Below are 18,575 nucleotides of genomic sequence, written 5' to 3'. Positions count from 1 at the left end.
TTCGCCGGTTAGGGTGCTACAGAAACGTTGCTCGGAGACACCGGCACATATTATGTCATAATACTCATGACATAAACTGCAGCGCAAATATAGCTCCTCTCTGATTGGCAGTCGGCACCCAGAGCAATTAAAATGTTTTATAGACATAGTGAAATATCGTTTAGCTTTATATATATATATAAAAAAAAAGAGTGCAAACAAAACGAACAGTTAAAAATTGTCACTAGGATTCGAACCGGGTATCACCACCGTTACGCAGAAGTTCAAGCGCTTTAAACCACAGGGCTAGCGAGCGTTAAGCGTAACTGGTGAAAGTGTTAACCACTTATGTGCGAGCGATGCGTAAGCAGTAGGTAAGCTATACGAGAACGAGTTTACTCGCCAAGACAACCGACGATTCCAATGTCTCACTGCACAGATACCCACTTTGTTGTACAAATAAATTGTTCACAGCAAAGATAAATTGTTATATTATAGCACAGTCACTAAATGTTTAATAATTTTAACCACAAGTTTTTGTAGGTCGTACTTTAGGCTAACTTTTTAGATATACAAACAGTGTATTAACTTCGACTTTGTATTTTAAATCCGAATCAAACACGAGCGTGAGGTAAACACGTCAGTTGCGGTACCGCGCCCCGCTTCCCCTCTTGTAGTTGTAGAATTTCTAAAAAGCCAAACACTCGCTCGACCATTTGCCTGACGTTTCTCGCACACATCTGTAATTTACATAATCTACACAAACCAAGCTCCTCAACCTTATTGGCTGTTTCTCTGTGTACGCGAAAAGTGGCGTGACTTCTGGATTGTTCTATTTTAGGGTCTAAAACGCGTACAATACAACACCTTGTCAACAATCCAAAAACGGTTCCGTTTTTGGAGACAAAAACCATGAATAATACCTAAATTCCTCTATATCTCTTAAACTGTGACAATTAGGTAGCTGAAACTTTCAAAAACAATGCATCTCCATTGCCATCACAACTACAAATTCAAAGAAACACAATAAATCAAACATTTAAAAAGATCCCCCACTCTACAAACCCGATCCTCCAATGCATGTTTTGGCTTGTCATTAACAACGACAACATACTAGCAATATAAAATTCACGATCAACTCACGTTCATGTTTTTGTTCACTAAATGTTCTTTCAATTGTTGGCACGGAACCCCTTAAAATAATGCGATTCACACTTGGCATTATTTTAGTTTTACTTTTTTTTCCATGATTTTTTCAATTTTCACGAATTACAGTTCTAAAAAATTAGAATAATATTTTAAACGATAGGTACGAACTTCGTATGCTTTATAAATCAATTTCAACAAGAAATACTACGTAATATAGCTATTATTTTCAATTTTGTAAAATATACCAGCTCAAAACCCTTCATTCATATATTTTTACATCGACACCCTTTAGGTGCTTGCTACTCCCGCGAAAATTCAAACTATCCTAATGTCTATTTTTGTATTTTAAATAATTTTATTCCATAAATTCGTACATATTCTTTCAAAATAACATCCCTATCTCAAATCCTAATTAACAAACTCTAAAATTTCGTATACCTTTTTATAATCTATGTATTCCTGTGACGTAAACTGAACATATCCTTCATTCGTTCTCACAGTTAAACAAAACACTTGAATCAAGTAGTGTGGTTTGTATTGTTTGGACAATTAGTGTACTTATGTGTTAAATATAATTATGAAACCTTTCAGATCGTGTTTAATACGACTACAGAATAGTGGGAAACATAATGGAAGGAAGACAAAATAAGATGCAACGTACGGGTTTTAGCTACAATAATTAGTAAGATTGAAGACTTCTTGACGATGTTTATAATGTATCCTATAAAATATTCACTCACCAGGTAAGAAATTAATAAATACCTTTTGTATTCGTTAAGTATTTTATAGAGAAATTCGTAGTGCAAAAAGTCACTGTTTCAACCATTTATTCCAATTTTTGTTACGATAATTTCAACTATCAAACAGCAATCAAGCCAAATTTTATTACTTAACTCCATGTGTGGGGAGATAGTTCTTATCAGGACTACAAGAATTATTTGAATCTGTTTAGGATTTAATGAGATATTAACAGATGAAATTTTTCAAATATTCCTTAGATTCCTACACATGCTCAGTCACTAACAACCTTGTTTTATTGATGAGTAATATAATAATTAGTAAATTACATACCTACCAGACATGAAATCAACCAATAGTTTCTGGACTGATAAATAAAATATAAAGTTATTAGCAAAACGGTTTCGGTTAAAACTGGCTTTCATGATGAGATTTGATCTCCCTTCATATTGTTTTGAGAATAAAAATGAATCCTACTCCTATTGTACTTACGTGTTTTTATTAGTTTATTAGAGTCCTGTGAGTCATAAATAATATCTGTAGAAACAATAAGTAAATGCAAGTCATCGTCTTAGTAGGTACTAGACAGTGATTATGCTCTTACATAAAATTTACCCCTAATTTCAGTTATGAATTACTTTCAGAATCGTCCAAAGATCCAGTAGAGACAGATATCTACTCCAAACCTGGAATCTGTTGCAGAATATAAAAAAAATTATGGGAAAACAAATGTGAATGACGGACAGATTTAGCAAGATGAAAGATTTAAGCCTACAAGCACGCTACTGTTTCTCACATCAAAGGTACATTGTTAATTATGCGCATCAATATTAAATAAAGCAGTTTTGGAGAAAAATAGTATGTTTCATTAATAATACCCTGGTTGATTATTTTTATTGATATCGTACAGCTCCATCTATTGGCAAGCTATGGTACTACAATGACTTCTAGCTATCAAGCTGCCTAGAAATGAAGTCCTGCTTTTCACAAATGTCAGTCCTTTTCCCACTCCATCTATGTACGAGTAGACGCACTTATCCAAATCTATTCCCTAATAGATGGCGTTAAATTTATAAAAATAATAAAAAAATTGCCTTATAGAAACACTAGATTCGAATTAAGAAATAAGTATTTACATAATGGTATAATCACTAAAAAATCATTATCACTTCCATATAGGTTTGTGCATACATACACACATACATAAACTCACGCCTACCTTCCACCAGGACAAGCAGAGACCACTGAATTCCATTTGTTTGTAGATCTATGAAATTATGAAACCTAAAGGTGAAACAAAGCCTACATGTTTCTCAAAGTTCTAATTATGTTTTTCCTGTCTAAAGTCATAAAAACAAAAGAATATTATAATAATAAAAATATAAATTCAAAAAAAGACGAAAATAATAAATAAATGTCGAAAAAATATTTCACCCCATAGCCAAACCTTTTAGTTACAGTTAAGTACTAACTTTTAGACAAATATTTGTACACATTATTGATGTACGTTAAAGTTTATTGAAAATAAACTAGATGACTCCATCCGCGACGATTATTGTGGTGCGTTCTGTTACAATCGCCCCCTAAATTATTACGTAGTTTATCGTAGTGATAATTTATAAAATAAAAAGAAACACCACAATAAGCTAGCCTTAGAGAAATAAATAAAGCAAACTTTCATATTACTATAATAAGACTTCCAAAAGAAGATCTTATTCAACCTTTATTAAATCTTATATACAATGACAATTTATCTAATTTCCCCCCAGGAATGACCGTCAACTCCCCTCAAGAGTAAATAAATACTAAAATAATAGCGATATTTGAAAATCAAATAAGTAAATATAATACTTTATTTAAAAAATACTGTAACCATAATGATATACAAGTACAGTCATGTAAGTATACAGGTATACTAAAAATGTTTCCTAATTACTTACCTAAATATAAGATATAAAATAAAAATAAATACATAATATTATATACTACTGCTTACTCCTTTGGGAACACGAGCGTGATGTCAAAATATTACTATATATAAAAAAAAATATATATCATAATTATACATCAATAATATTATTAAATAACCATAATAATTAATAATATACTAATTATTTTAATAATTAAACCTTTGCTGAATATAATAATAAATTTAATAAATATCTCTTATAACAATTCCCATAATAACAATAAAAACGTAAAAAAAAAAAACAAAAATAAATAAATAATTACTCAATAATTGAGTAATAAACAAAACAAAAGTAAACTATTTAAAATTATTTAAATTAAATCTATCAAATTCAATTAAATCTAAACATAAAGATAGATTTCAAAACTACTAGCGCCATCTATGAGAGAACATTGGAACTAATGGAAGTAGGTCAAGTCAATAACCTAACCTATAATCCGGTCAACGACCACTTATCCCTGACCTCTATCAATGACCTCGACTAATGACCCCCGGTATCAATGACCTTGACCAATAAAACCGATCAATGACCCCGTGTCAATGACCCGGTATCAATGACCTTGACCAAAAAAACCGATCAATGACCCCGTGTCAATGACCCGGTATGAATGACCTTGACCAATAAACCGATCAATGACCCCGACCTTTGACCCTTCCGATTATTGACCTTGATCAACACTAACCCTAGCTAAATTACCTACCTTGGTCAACAATAACCCTATTTAAATTACCCGCGTATCACAACCGCGGTCATCAACACGTTTACGTTAATAAACTAAACATACAATAACAAGCAAATAAAACATTTAAAATCCCTATCTAATTTTAATCTAACTTATTATATAAAATAAAAATAAAAAATACGATAAAAAAAAACAAAACAAAACAATTAAATAATACATATCAACGCTCTCTAACGGTGAACAACGGAACTAATAATTTGTCCGTCGATATGAGACTCTATGCGAAGTCTATCTAATAAAATGTCAAACTAATACTCTTACTCGTCACCAGATGGCAGGCAAAATAAAGCATCTATACACGAACCGATTAATATCGATTTTAGTTTAGATCGATCGATTTTGTTAATTATTTTATTATATTTTTATTAAAAGTAAGATAAACCTACATCAAAACGCGCCAATTACATTCTATAGCTTTAGATAAATTGTATCTATAAAAATACTAAATAAACACGCTTATTTAATAAAAAATGTTTGCCTTTGTCAAAGTATGAACCTAAAACAAGGCTGTATGTAAGATGATCCTTGTCTACGTACTTAGATGAACCAAAAACAAACAAATTTAATGTCAGATTGACAACTGGAGAGAACCATCTGTTGTAATACGATTATTTCGTCGTGATTATTAAAGAAATCATCGTAAATAAGAAGATTCTACCTAGTAAAAACATATAAAAGATGACACAAGGTAATTATAAAAGTTTGGTTACTTAAAATAATACGTCTGTACGTTGGAAAACCTTCACTTGCATCTTGTTCACAACACGCTTACAATGCTATTTTATTTTGTTTTCAGTTACGCGCATGTTTCTACATAACCTACAGCTTCGGAATGATAATATAGCCCTGCCTAACTATGCAAGAATGAAACCCTACAATGCTAGCAAGTCAAACTGCCTATCGTCCTACAGCCCTAGCCCTAGACATACCTACACAGAAAATATATAAATAGATACATAGGGCGGGATACCTGCACCATGAGACCTAAGGCAACAGGCGGATAGTGGAAAGGAGAAGGTGTAGGAAGGATTTTCTTACTGCCAATCACACAGACTCATGTGACCGTGGTTAGGCTAAAGGTGTCTAGGCCACAGTAAGAGGATACTGAAAGTGACACATAGAAAATAATATAAGCATGCACAGTGAGATAAAACAAAAATTATATGAACATACACAGTGAAATTAAAGTGAAATAATAATAAATAAAAGCAAGCAGAATATGACACCTGTACTTATTATAAAATTAAATAATATTAAAATGTTGATGATAACCAGTCTCTTATTTATAATAATTGATAATTAAACCATAAGATGGAACCGTTTTAACACAAACTTCACCCCTTTATGATATCAGGGTTGGCAGGTTAGTCTCAGACCCTTACTATTCACAAAAATAGAACGCCCCTGCTGGACATTTAAGATACATACATAGCTTCACGCCCCCACATAATTCTCTAAGTACATACATAGCTTTACGCCCCCATATAATTCTTGAGATACATACATAACTTTACTCTCCACATAATTCTTGAGGTACATACATAACTTTACGCCTCCACATCATTATTGATGTACATACATAGCTTTACGCCTTTCCTAGGTTACATTAATACATACATAAACATTTCACACATTTATAAGCCATAGTTTTACATACATACATGTACATTTTCACGCCCCCACTTTATTTTAACCATACATACACATCTTTATGTCTCCCTAGATTACACATACATAAACATTTCACATCTTTATAAACCCCTAGTTATATACACGTACATATCAAATTTCACGCCCCCAAGACATCCAATCTTTTCCCAGCATTTGAGACCTCATAATCCTGGTCACGGCACCAAATTGTAACGCACCCCCCCTTACATATATTACTTAAAAACCCCACACACTCAACTCCACTGACTAAACTGACCAGGATTCGACCCTGGGTTATAGTCAAATTAAGTGATTAAAATGGCCATTATTATTGTTGTGATCGTCTAGTATAAAGGTAGGACCTTATGTTGTGTTTTGTAGTAACTCAAATTCTTTTATATGAAGGTAGCTGAGTCAGATATGAATGCATGTTATTGAGGGCATGTAAATAAAGAATAATACTAACTTAATATACTACATATATACTTAATAACAATAAAAATAGGTTATAATTATGTCACTATGGTATATGAGAAAGTCAAGTAAGTATCTAAGTAATAGGGCAATGGGATGTGAGATATTATAAGTATTTATAGTTTAAAAACAGTCAAATCAACGCCAAGCAAACCTAAACTTAATGACACTGATTAAAGCTTATAATTAAACAAGAGAGACTTACAAGAAGGTAAGAAATTAGTTAGTTATTTCAAATATGATTAGGAATTAAGTTTTATTATTGTAAAAGATCCAGGAACACAGGAAAAGGATTAAAATACCATACCAACAATGTAATAGTATAGGGTGCCGTTTCGAGCCCCGACCACGCTCACCGGCGAATGAGGCCCTACCCTGATTTAGGCCCCTCTCCGAAAGAAACATATAGGTTTTTATGGAATGATAAGCACAAAAATGTGACATATCAGGAGCATTAGGTAAATAGTTGGTAGGTAAAGGGAAGAGCTTCCCAACACCAATTTCACATATGTAATAAAATTATTTAAGTTAGACAGATTTACATCCAATCTAACAACACAACTCATTGTGATGCATAGTTAGCACCATAGCCATGGCGCAAAAAGGTAAGTATGTGAGCGACTTAGCAACCGGAAGCCAATATGCAGCTACTCATCACTGTCCTCCCCCCAATACACCACAGTGCAAGAGGATCAACAGAAGCAGTGACTACCGAACTGGATTGACCCCAAATATACTAAGCAAAAGGTCCCTAACAAAACGAATGAGCGACTTAGCAACCGAAGGCAATACGCAGCTACTCATCACTGTCCTCCCCTCAATACACCACAGTGCAAGAGGATCAACAGAAGCAGAGACTACCGAACTGGATTGACCCCGAGTATACTAAGCAAAAATGTCCCTAACGTCCCTACTATGGCTTCAGCGGCATTGCAATAACACCAGCCATAGGAATAAGTATGATTGTGAGATGGATGGTCATGAATATGACACCAACCATGAATCACAAGAATATATGCAGTCAAACTGGATGTAATTGTTATGCATAAATGCATTATAGCAATAATATTGCATGTTAGTAAGCAAACAAGTTGCATAGTGAAATTAGGCCAGGTAAACCCCTGGACAAGGTATAGGTTGTAAAGTTAGGTATGTCACAAACTAGCAGCAGTGACATTAAGGTATTATCAGGTAGAAGAATAGTAAAATAACACAAATAAATTGTGTTGAATTGGTTTGTATATCAGTGTAATCAAGCCAGGCAGGCCCAGACAATGCAAGTAAGTAAGTAAATATATAAGAAGTCATGTTAAGTCACATAGGTGAAATAACAACACAGATTCAGAGTATATAAGTTTATTCAAAAGCCATTATCAATACCATTACCTTCATCTCATGGTATCCAGACTTTTATAATTCAATTCAAATTAGTAATTAATTGTATTATTTACATGACTTAATAAGCCACAATGAGCTAATAGGTCCAGAGTGGGTCATAATAAATTTACATTATAACACAAGAGGACAAAGTTGACCCATACCATACAATACTGATTATATGGCATCGGCTAGAGTCTTCATACTCGAAAGCATCGCCACGCACAACCGCTCATCAGGAGGAGGCAATCCAACCTGACTATCCAAGTCGCAGCGCTGGCTCGATACTGATTATCTAGCTTCATCTCATATTGGCGGATGGTCATCCTGTCCCAATATCAGAAAGAAGGTCATGGATAATAATATCTCACCGCCCCACTCCTGTAGATAGCTGTATCTCCCAAAGCACCACTATAGAACAATCCAGAACCATGTTACAGTGGTAACAACAACTGTTCCTACAATTATTCTACATTGACACAGTGAGGTAGCAGGCCGTAAACCATAAAGGTTCACCCTGTGTAACTTCAGATTGGTTTTCGAATAGAATCCTCAGGGGAATTCTAACTACAATAAAACACAGCAAGATTACAATCCAACCTGGACCAACAGTCTAGGTTCACAGTATAAAGTAAAAATCTAAATCCATGAGGTTACCTCTAAAACAAGGATACCTCATTCTGCATACTGATCTCCCCATCTCCAGGCAATAATTATATTACCTCGAAATGCGAATCGCAACACACAGAACTACGAGAACATATTTTGTTCAGTCTATGCGGCAATATGTACAATTTTCATTGTAAACATTGACACACAGCCCGAACATAACCAATAAGAAAAATAAAGTCCAGTCAGAATATCGCAAGCAGTCATTCCCTACGCGTCAGTAAAATGTCAGTCAAAAAGTTAAATAGATAAACATACATAAACTACATAAAATAACATAAATAATAACAAAACACAAACAAAGGTAAACAATCACAAACAGCACATGATCCCTACGTTCGCAAGCTTCCCTACACACTTTTGACACATCCTACTCCTATCGGGCCCTATCTTTAGCGTAAAATTGTACCTGTCGTCTGAGATCTGATGATCTCAGACCTGTTTCCAACGATGCCTGTAAGAAAAAGGTAATTAGTACACCACACTTCCTATTTTAAAACCTAACAAGGTCCCTACAGCGCACTCCGCGGACTTTTGTCGGACAAAACCTACATAATTTCACGTAATCTACGCACGGAAGCTAATTCTAATCCCTATTCTAACGCGGTAGACGATCAGCTACACCACGGAAGGTTCGAATAGCTGATTAAAGAGCAAATTTACATATTTTGACAAAATAACAATCGCGCACTGTAATCCTGAGCTACGGAGCTCTCAAAAGTCGCGACAGCTGGTAATCCAGCAGAACGGATCCCTACCAACTTACAGAAACTCTAGTCCGACCTGAAATTCCTAAACCGGCAGCACCTCCTGCTGTCGTAGTCACCAACGAAGTTCCTCAAAAAATCGTGCAAAACCCCTTTTATACCCGTTATGCTCCGTCTCATCTCTCAGGCAATCGCGATATTGCTACCACTCGCGCCTCAAAAACATCCAAATGACATTTACCCGACATTGACAATCGAGGTATTTATTGAAAATCTCATACTTCTTATTGACATAAAAATATTCATTTAATTTTATTTTTATTCTTAAGTAGACTATAATACTAATGATGTTATTTATTTAATCAAATTCTATTTAATTTATCAAATCAGAACTGCAGAATTTTAGATAAAAAATATATCCAATTTTGTAGAATTTCTAAAAAGCCAAACACTCGCTCGACCATTTGCCTGACGTTTCTCGCACACATCTGTAATTTACATAATCTACACAAACCAAGCTCCTCAACCTTATTGGCTGTTTCTCTGTGTACGCGAAAAGTGGCGTGACTTCTGGATTGTTCTATTTTAGGGTCTAAAACGCGTACAATACAACACCTTGTCAACAATCCAAAAACGGTTCCGTTTTTGGAGACAAAAACCATGAATAATACCTAAATTCCTCTATATCTCTTAAACTGTGACAATTAGGTAGCTGAAACTTTCAAAAACAATGCATCTCCATTGCCATCACAACTACAAATTCAAAGAAACACAATAAATCAAACATTTAAAAAGATCCCCCACTCTACAAACCCGATCCTCCAATGCATGTTTTGGCTTGTCATTAACAACGACAACATACTAGCAATATAAAATTCACGATCAACTCACGTTCATGTTTTTGTTCACTAAATGTTCTTTCAATTGTTGGCACGGAACCCCTTAAAATAATGCGATTCACACTTGGCATTATTTTAGTTTTACTTTTTTTTCCATGATTTTTTCAATTTTCACGAATTACAGTTCTAAAAAATTAGAATAATATTTTAAACGATAGGTACGAACTTCGTATGCTTTATAAATCAATTTCAACAAGAAATACTACGTAATATAGCTATTATTTTCAATTTTGTAAAATATACCAGCTCAAAACCCTTCATTCATATATTTTTACATCGACACCCTTTAGGTGCTTGCTACTCCCGCGAAAATTCAAACTATCCTAATGTCTATTTTTGTATTTTAAATAATTTTATTCCATAAATTCGTACATATTCTTTCAAAATAACATCCCTATCTCAAATCCTAATTAACAAACTCTAAAATTTCGTATACCTTTTTATAATCTATGTATTCCTGTGACGTAAACTGAACATATCCTTCATTCGTTCTCACAGTTAAACAAAACACTTGAATCAAGTAGTGTGGTTTGTATTGTTTGGACAATTAGTGTACTTATGTGTTAAATATAATTATGAAACCTTTCAGATCGTGTTTAATACGACTACAGAATAGTGGGAAACATAATGGAAGGAAGACAAAATAAGATGCAACGTACGGGTTTTAGCTACAATAATTAGTAAGATTGAAGACTTCTTGACGATGTTTATAATGTATCCTATAAAATATTCACTCACCAGGTAAGAAATTAATAAATACCTTTTGTATTCGTTAAGTATTTTATAGAGAAATTCGTAGTGCAAAAAGTCACTGTTTCAACCATTTATTCCAATTTTTGTTACGATAATTTCAACTATCAAACAGCAATCAAGCCAAATTTTATTACTTAACTCCATGTGTGGGGAGATAGTTCTTATCAGGACTACAAGAATTATTTGAATCTGTTTAGGATTTAATGAGATATTAACAGATGAAATTTTTCAAATATTCCTTAGATTCCTACACATGCTCAGTCACTAACAACCTTGTTTTATTGATGAGTAATATAATAATTAGTAAATTACATACCTACCAGACATGAAATCAACCAATAGTTTCTGGACTGATAAATAAAATATAAAGTTATTAGCAAAACGGTTTCGGTTAAAACTGGCTTTCATGATGAGATTTGATCTCCCTTCATATTGTTTTGAGAATAAAAATGAATCCTACTCCTATTGTACTTACGTGTTTTTATTAGTTTATTAGAGTCCTGTGAGTCATAAATAATATCTGTAGAAACAATAAGTAAATGCAAGTCATCGTCTTAGTAGGTACTAGACAGTGATTATGCTCTTACATAAAATTTACCCCTAATTTCAGTTATGAATTACTTTCAGAATCGTCCAAAGATCCAGTAGAGACAGATATCTACTCCAAACCTGGAATCTGTTGCAGAATATAAAAAAAATTATGGGAAAACAAATGTGAATGACGGACAGATTTAGCAAGATGAAAGATTTAAGCCTACAAGCACGCTACTGTTTCTCACATCAAAGGTACATTGTTAATTATGCGCATCAATATTAAATAAAGCAGTTTTGGAGAAAAATAGTATGTTTCATTAATAATACCCTGGTTGATTATTTTTATTGATATCGTACAGCTCCATCTATTGGCAAGCTATGGTACTACAATGACTTCTAGCTATCAAGCTGCCTAGAAATGAAGTCCTGCTTTTCACAAATGTCAGTCCTTTTCCCACTCCATCTATGTACGAGTAGACGCACTTATCCAAATCTATTCCCTAATAGATGGCGTTAAATTTATAAAAATAATAAAAAAATTGCCTTATAGAAACACTAGATTCGAATTAAGAAATAAGTATTTACATAATGGTATAATCACTAAAAAATCATTATCACTTCCATATAGGTTTGTGCATACATACACACATACATAAACTCACGCCTACCTTCCACCAGGACAAGCAGAGACCACTGAATTCCATTTGTTTGTAGATCTATGAAATTATGAAACCTAAAGGTGAAACAAAGCCTACATGTTTCTCAAAGTTCTAATTATGTTTTTCCTGTCTAAAGTCATAAAAACAAAAGAATATTATAATAATAAAAATATAAATTCAAAAAAAGACGAAAATAATAAATAAATGTCGAAAAAATATTTCACCCCATAGCCAAACCTTTTAGTTACAGTTAAGTACTAACTTTTAGACAAATATTTGTACACATTATTGATGTACGTTAAAGTTTATTGAAAATAAACTAGATGACTCCATCCGCGACGATTATTGTGGTGCGTTCTGTTACAATCGCCCCCTAAATTATTACGTAGTTTATCGTAGTGATAATTTATAAAATAAAAAGAAACACCACAATAAGCTAGCCTTAGAGAAATAAATAAAGCAAACTTTCATATTACTATAATAAGACTTCCAAAAGAAGATCTTATTCAACCTTTATTAAATCTTATATACAATGACAATTTATCTAATTTCCCCCCAGGAATGACCGTCAACTCCCCTCAAGAGTAAATAAATACTAAAATAATAGCGATATTTGAAAATCAAATAAGTAAATATAATACTTTATTTAAAAAATACTGTAACCATAATGATATACAAGTACAGTCATGTAAGTATACAGGTATACTAAAAATGTTTCCTAATTACTTACCTAAATATAAGATATAAAATAAAAATAAATACATAATATTATATACTACTGCTTACTCCTTTGGGAACACGAGCGTGATGTCAAAATATTACTATATATAAAAAAAAATATATATCATAATTATACATCAATAATATTATTAAATAACCATAATAATTAATAATATACTAATTATTTTAATAATTAAACCTTTGCTGAATATAATAATAAATTTAATAAATATCTCTTATAACAATTCCCATAATAACAATAAAAACGTAAAAAAAAAACAAAAATAAATAAATAATTACTCAATAATTGAGTAATAAACAAAACAAAAGTAAACTATTTAAAATTATTTAAATTAAATCTATCAAATTCAATTAAATCTAAACATAAAGATAGATTTCAAAACTACTAGCGCCATCTATGAGAGAACATTGGAACTAATGGAAGTAGGTCAAGTCAATAACCTAACCTATAATCCGGTCAACGACCACTTATCCCTGACCTCTATCAATGACCTCGACTAATGACCCCCGGTATCAATGACCTTGACCAATAAAACCGATCAATGACCCCGTGTCAATGACCCGGTATCAATGACCTTGACCAAAAAAACCGATCAATGACCCCGTGTCAATGACCCGGTATGAATGACCTTGACCAATAAACCGATCAATGACCCCGACCATTGACCCTTCCGATTATTGACCTTGATCAACACTAACCCTAGCTAAATTACCTACCTTGGTCAACAATAACCCTATTTAAATTACCCGCGTATCACAACCGCGGTCATCAACACGTTTACGTTAATAAACTAAACATACAATAACAAGCAAATAAAACATTTAAAATCCCTATCTAATTTTAATCTAACTTATTATATAAAATAAAAATAAAAAATACGATAAAAAAAAACAAAACAAAACAATTAAATAATACATATCAACGCTCTCTAACGGTGAACAACGGAACTAATAATTTGTCCGTCGATATGAGACTCTATGCGAAGTCTATCTAATAAAATGTCAAACTAATACTCTTACTCGTCACCAGATGGCAGGCAAAATAAAGCATCTATACACGAACCGATTAATATCGATTTTAGTTTAGATCGATCGATTTTGTTAATTATTTTATTATATTTTTATTAAAAGTAAGATAAACCTACATCAAAACGCGCCAATTACATTCTATAGCTTTAGATAAATTGTATCTATAAAAATACTAAATAAACACGCTTATTTAATAAAAAATGTTTGCCTTTGTCAAAGTATGAACCTAAAACAAGGCTGTATGTAAGATGATCCTTGTCTACGTACTTAGATGAACCAAAAACAAACAAATTTAATGTCAGATTGACAACTGGAGAGAACCATCTGTTGTAATACGATTATTTCGTCGTGATTATTAAAGAAATCATCGTAAATAAGAAGATTCTACCTAGTAAAAACATATAAAAGATGACACAAGGTAATTATAAAAGTTTGGTTACTTAAAATAATACGTCTGTACGTTGGAAAACCTTCACTTGCATCTTGTTCACAACACGCTTACAATGCTATTTTATTTTGTTTTCAGTTACGCGCATGTTTCTACATAACCTACAGCTTCGGAATGATAATATAGCCCTGCCTAACTATGCAAGAATGAAACCCTACAATGCTAGCAAGTCAAACTGCCTATCGTCCTACAGCCCTAGCCCTAGACATACCTACACAGAAAATATATAAATAGATACATAGGGCGGGATACCTGCACCATGAGACCTAAGGCAACAGGCGGATAGTGGAAAGGAGAAGGTGTAGGAAGGATTTTCTTACTGCCAATCACACAGACTCATGTGACCGTGGTTAGGCTAAAGGTGTCTAGGCCACAGTAAGAGGATACTGAAAGTGACACATAGAAAATAATATAAGCATGCACAGTGAGATAAAACAAAAATTATATGAACATACACAGTGAAATTAAAGTGAAATAATAATAAATAAAAGCAAGCAGAATATGACACCTGTACTTATTATAAAATTAAATAATATTAAAATGTTGATGATAACCAGTCTCTTATTTATAATAATTGATAATTAAACCATAAGATGGAACCGTTTTAACACAAACTTCACCCCTTTATGATATCAGGGTTGGCAGGTTAGTCTCAGACCCTTACTATTCACAAAAATAGAACGCCCCTGCTGGACATTTAAGATACATACATAGCTTCACGCCCCCACATAATTCTCTAAGTACATACATAGCTTTACGCCCCCATATAATTCTTGAGATACATACATAACTTTACTCTCCACATAATTCTTGAGGTACATACATAACTTTACGCCTCCACATCATTATTGATGTACATACATAGCTTTACGCCTTTCCTAGGTTACATTAATACATACATAAACATTTCACACATTTATAAGCCATAGTTTTACATACATACATGTACATTTTCACGCCCCCACTTTATTTTAACCATACATACACATCTTTATGTCTCCCTAGATTACACATACATAAACATTTCACATCTTTATAAACCCCTAGTTATATACACGTACATATCAAATTTCACGCCCCCAAGACATCCAATCTTTTCCCAGCATTTGAGACCTCATAATCCTGGTCACGGCACCAAATTGTAACGCACCCCCCCTTACATATATTACTTAAAAACCCCACACACTCAACTCCACTGACTAAACTGACCAGGATTCGACCCTGGGTTATAGTCAAATTAAGTGATTAAAATGGCCATTATTATTGTTGTGATCGTCTAGTATAAAGGTAGGACCTTATGTTGTGTTTTGTAGTAACTCAAATTCTTTTATATGAAGGTAGCTGAGTCAGATATGAATGCATGTTATTGAGGGCATGTAAATAAAGAATAATACTAACTTAATATACTACATATATACTTAATAACAATAAAAATAGGTTATAATTATGTCACTATGGTATATGAGAAAGTCAAGTAAGTATCTAAGTAATAGGGCAATGGGATGTGAGATATTATAAGTATTTATAGTTTAAAAACAGTCAAATCAACGCCAAGCAAACCTAAACTTAATGACACTGATTAAAGCTTATAATTAAACAAGAGAGACTTACAAGAAGGTAAGAAATTAGTTAGTTATTTCAAATATGATTAGGAATTAAGTTTTATTATTGTAAAAGATCCAGGAACACAGGAAAAGGATTAAAATACCATACCAACAATGTAATAGTATAGGGTGCCGTTTCGAGCCCCGACCACGCTCACCGGCGAATGAGGCCCTACCCTGATTTAGGCCCCTCTCCGAAAGAAACATATAGGTTTTTATGGAATGATAAGCACAAAAATGTGACATATCAGGAGCATTAGGTAAATAGTTGGTAGGTAAAGGGAAGAGCTTCCCAACACCAATTTCACATATGTAATAAAATTATTTAAGTTAGACAGATTTACATCCAATCTAACAACACAACTCATTGTGATGCATAGTTAGCACCATAGCCATGGCGCAAAAAGGTAAGTATGTGAGCGACTTAGCAACCGGAAGCCAATATGCAGCTACTCATCACTGTCCTCCCCCCAATACACCACAGTGCAAGAGGATCAACAGAAGCAGTGACTACCGAACTGGATTGACCCCAAATATACTAAGCAAAAGGTCCCTAACAAAACGAATGAGCGACTTAGCAACCGAAGGCAATACGCAGCTACTCATCACTGTCCTCCCCTCAATACACCACAGTGCAAGAGGATCAACAGAAGCAGAGACTACCGAACTGGATTGACCCCGAGTATACTAAGCAAAAATGTCCCTAACGTCCCTACTATGGCTTCAGCGGCATTGCAATAACACCAGCCATAGGAATAAGTATGATTGTGAGATGGATGGTCATGAATATGACACCAACCATGAATCACAAGAATATATGCAGTCAAACTGGATGTAATTGTTATGCATAAATGCATTATAGCAATAATATTGCATGTTAGTAAGCAAACAAGTTGCATAGTGAAATTAGGCCAGGTAAACCCCTGGACAAGGTATAGGTTGTAAAGTTAGGTATGTCACAAACTAGCAGCAGTGACATTAAGGTATTATCAGGTAGAAGAATAGTAAAATAACACAAATAAATTGTGTTGAATTGGTTTGTATATCAGTGTAATCAAGCCAGGCAGGCCCAGACAATGCAAGTAAGTAAGTAAATATATAAGAAGTCATGTTAAGTCACATAGGTGAAATAACAACACAGATTCAGAGTATATAAGTTTATTCAAAAGCCATTATCAATACCATTACCTTCATCTCATGGTATCCAGACTTTTATAATTCAATTCAAATTAGTAATTAATTGTATTATTTACATGACTTAATAAGCCACAATGAGCTGATAGGTCCAGAGTGGGTCATAATAAATTTACATTATAACACAAGAGGACAAAGTTGACCCATACCATACAATACTGATTATATGGCATCGGCTAGAGTCTTCATACTCGAAAGCATCGCCACGCACAACCGCTCATCAGGAGGAGGCAATCCAACCTGACTATCCAAGTCGCAGCGCTGGCTCGATACTGATTATCTAGCTTCATCTCATATTGGCGGATGGTCATCCTGTCCCAATATCAGAAAGAAGGTCATGGATAATAATATCTCACCGCCCCACTCCTGTAGATAGCTGTATCTCCCAAAGCACCACTATAGAACAATCCAGAACCATGTTACAGTGGTAACAACAACTGTTCCTACAATTATTCTACATTGACACAGTGAGGTAGCAGGCCGTAAACCATAAAGGTTCACCCTGTGTAACTTCAGATTGGTTTTCGAATAGAATCCTCAGGGGAATTCTAACTACAATAAAACACAGCAAGATTACAATCCAACCTGGACCAACAGTCTAGGTTCACAGTATAAAGTAAAAATCTAAATCCATGAGGTTACCTCTAAAACAAGGATACCTCATTCTGCATACTGATCTCCCCATCTCCAGGCAATAATTATATTACCTCGAAATGCGAATCGCAACACACAGAACTACGAGAACATATTTTGTTCAGTCTATGCGGCAATATGTACAATTTTCATTGTAAACATTGACACACAGCCCGAACATAACCAATAAGAAAAATAAAGTCCAGTCAGAATATCGCAAGCAGTCATTCCCTACGCGTCAGTAAAATGTCAGTCAAAAAGTTAAATAGATAAACATACATAAACTACATAAAATAACATAAATAATAACAAAACACAAACAAAGGTAAACAATCACAAACAGCACATGATCCCTACGTTCGCAAGCTTCCCTACACACTTTTGACACATCCTACTCCTATCGGGCCCTATCTTTAGCGTAAAATTGTACCTGTCGTCTGAGATCTGATGATCTCAGACCTGTTTCCAACGATGCCTGTAAGAAAAAGGTAATTAGTACACCACACTTCCTATTTTAAAACCTAACAAGGTCCCTACAGCGCACTCCGCGGACTTTTGTCGGACAAAACCTACATAATTTCACGTAATCTACGCACGGAAGCTAATTCTAATCCCTATTCTAACGC

General features: G+C 33.8%; 1 long non-coding RNA gene across 1 annotated transcript in view; it reads right to left on the bottom strand.

Annotated features, from left to right (window-relative positions):
- The window catches only part of LOC126380899 (uncharacterized), a 48,477-nt gene extending 34,611 nt beyond the window's left edge, over positions 1–13,866 (bottom strand). Inside the window, exons 1-2 of the long non-coding RNA XR_007568576.1 lie at positions 13,563–13,866; positions 4,341–4,394 (exon numbers count right to left, since the gene is read on the bottom strand). This is a non-coding gene — a long non-coding RNA (uncharacterized LOC126380899). The remainder of the gene's footprint in view (positions 1–4,340; positions 4,395–13,562) is intronic.
- Between the last annotated feature and the right edge of the window lie 4,709 nt (positions 13,867–18,575).

This window comes from Pectinophora gossypiella, unplaced genomic scaffold (genome assembly GCF_024362695.1).
Source record: "Pectinophora gossypiella unplaced genomic scaffold, ilPecGoss1.1 Pgos_30, whole genome shotgun sequence".
Lineage (NCBI taxonomy): Eukaryota > Metazoa > Arthropoda > Insecta > Lepidoptera > Gelechiidae > Pectinophora > Pectinophora gossypiella.
The sequence above is the reverse complement of the archived record's forward strand: the minus strand, read 5'-3'. Positions and strand labels throughout refer to the sequence as shown.